The following is a 2,662-nucleotide window of genomic DNA, read 5'->3' as shown; positions in this document are numbered from 1 at the left end:
CTCCGTCTCCGTCTCCGTCTCCGTCTCCGTCTCCGTCTCCGTCTCCGTCTCCGTCTCCGTCTCCGTCTCCGTCTCCGTCTCCGTCTCCGTCTCCTTCTCCGTCTCCGTCTCCGTCTCCGTCTCCGTCTCCGTCTCCGTCTCCGTCTCCGTCTCCGTCTCCGTCTCCGTCTCTGTCTCCTTCTCCGTCTCCGTCTTCATCTTCTTTGTCTTCTTCGTCTTGGTCTTCTTCTTCTTCATCTGTATTTACTTGTTACTTTCTTAAATGCAAATTTACCCCAGTTACACATATGAAAGATAGTTATGTATTCTCCTAGAGGCCCAAGATCGTAATATAAGTTCTGAAATCTCAAAATTCTACTGCTCTGAAAACAACCTCTGAAGTTTAGTTCTCTAATTTTCTGCCAATAAGAAAGAAAGAACCCTGCCTGTGCGCCTCGCCCTCTGGCCCTGCTGCCCCTCGCTGTACTGCCCCTGGCCCTCAAGTTGGCCCAGCCCTCAAGTGTACTATCTCTGGCTCTTGCAGTGTCACTGCCATGGTTCAGCAGCTTCGGCTGGAGGCTGGGCTCAACCGCATGAAGGTTTCCCAGGCAGCTGCAGACTTAACACAGTTCTGCCTGCAGAACGCTCAGCATGATCCTCTGCTGACTGGAGTATCCTCAAGTACAAATCCCTTCAGACCGCAGAAAGTCTGTTCGTTTTTGTAGTCAATGAATTCTTAAGAGTTTCCCAGACCACTTTTAACCAACCAGTGACTATTCAGAAAAAGAAAATTGAAGCCTGTACAAAAACTTCCCTTTCTTAACATGTGCCATACAATACAAACGTCTACTTTTGTCAGTCCTTAACATCTACCTCTCTGGATTTTCATGAATTTCTATTTCATGAGGGTATTTTATATACACTGGTGCCAACATATAATAAAATACTTAGTATTAAGAAAAAAAGAAAGAAAGAGACATTATGTTGGGAGGGTGGAAGGGGGAGTAGTAGTAGACCAGGGTGAGAAGGCAGTACTTGTTGAGGTAAGACACAAAATGATTTCACCATTGTGAAGGTTATATTTTTAGATAAATAATGTGTCATTAATGATATTGATACACAAGAAGCTGATTTACTTTGCTTATGTGTATGTTCTGAAGTTAACAGACTTTGTTTCTTCCAGTGAACATGTTTGGCCCCTTTGTCAAAGATAAGGTGGCTGGGTGTATTTGTAGTTGTGTCAGTATCTTCTAATTTGTTCCACTGATCTTCAGGTTTATTTTATTGCCAGTACCATGACGATTTTATCATAGTATCTTTGTAGTATAATTTCAAGTCAAGAATTGTTCTGCCAAAAAAAAAAAAAAGACTAAAAATAAATGCAAGGGGCTGGGGAGATGGCTCAGTGGAATAAGTGTTTCCCTGACAAATGTGAGGGCCTGAGTTCAATCCCCATTTCCACAAAAAAAAAAAAAGACTAAAAAAAGAATTGTGATGTCTCCTGCTTTGCCTTTGTTGCCTAGGATTATATTTGCTATTCTAGGTCTCGTCTGCTTCTGTTTGCTTGTGGATGATGTTTAATTTCTTCTTTAATTTTATCTGTGACTCAGTTGTTTTTCAGGAAGGCTTTATTGTTTTCCATGTGTTTATAGAGTTATTGCGTTTTCTTTTGCCATTAATTTCCAATTTCACTTCACTATTGTCATATAGAATGTGTGGGATCATTTAAATTCTTTTGGATTTACTTAAGCATGTTCTGTGTGCTAGTGTGTGCTCTATTTTAGAGAACATCCCATGAACAGCTGAGAAGACTGTGTATTCTGATGCTGTTGGGTGAAATACTCTGAAAACATCTACTGAGTCCACTTGGCTGTAGGTTTCATTCATTTGTGATGTTTCTTTGCAGATTTTTTGTCTGGTTTATCTATTTGTGACAGTGGGCTATTGCTTATTTGACCTGTTTCCAGCTTTCTCATCCTATGTTACTCTTCTTCACTTCATCTTGTAGCTGTTGGATTGATTTTTCATGGTCTCTTGCTGTTTTTAAGATATCTTTCTTTTCATGATCACTAGCTACAATTCTGATATTCTCCTCTCTCCTTTGTTCAGTCTGTTGTGTATATCTTCGGTGGAGATTTTAATCTCTGTTATTTCTTTTGGGGTTGTTCCCTGAATTCAATTTCTTTATTATGTTGGGCATTTGTTTGTTTTCATTTTTCTAACCCCATTTATTCTTTTATCTGCATCTTCTCTAATATCTTTGATTTTAAGCATCATTTCCTTTTATACCTGAGAGATTATTTTCTCCAAAGCCTTTTTCACTTGTTTTTTCACTTCTGTTGCTATCATTTCTGAAAGTTTCAGTGTTTGACTTCCAATTTCATTTATTTCATCATTCTCTGGACTTCTTCTGAGTGGGTTGGGGCCTAGGGTTGCATTTTGTTTATTTCTTGTCGTTGTCTATTTTTTCTGTTTTCTTTGTTGATGCTTGTTCATTTCTTAGGGTAGATAACTTTATCACTAGTGTTGAAGCTTTTTTAGATGTCTGTTCTTTAGGATTAACTTCTAATTGTAGGTGTTTTATTTTTTATAACTATCCCAAGAACCTTCTCTCCCAATTTGTAAAAGATGCAAAGTTACTATTTGACTTGGCACTCAATACTTTGGTACTGGGTTGTGGTGG

The 2,662-nt window shown here is 39.0% G+C and overlaps 1 pseudogene; it reads left to right on the top strand.

Annotated features, from left to right (window-relative positions):
* The window catches only part of LOC111816203, a 17,023-nt pseudogene extending 16,300 nt beyond the window's left edge, over window positions 1-723 (top strand).
* The last annotated feature ends 1,939 nt before the right edge of the window (window positions 724-2,662 follow it).

The sequence above is a fragment of the Octodon degus genome, unplaced genomic scaffold, assembly GCF_000260255.1.
Source record: "Octodon degus isolate 3935 unplaced genomic scaffold, OctDeg1.0 scaffold00028, whole genome shotgun sequence".
Lineage (NCBI taxonomy): Eukaryota > Metazoa > Chordata > Mammalia > Rodentia > Octodontidae > Octodon > Octodon degus.
Note: the sequence above shows the minus strand (reverse complement) of the source record. Positions and strands in the feature narration are given on the sequence as shown.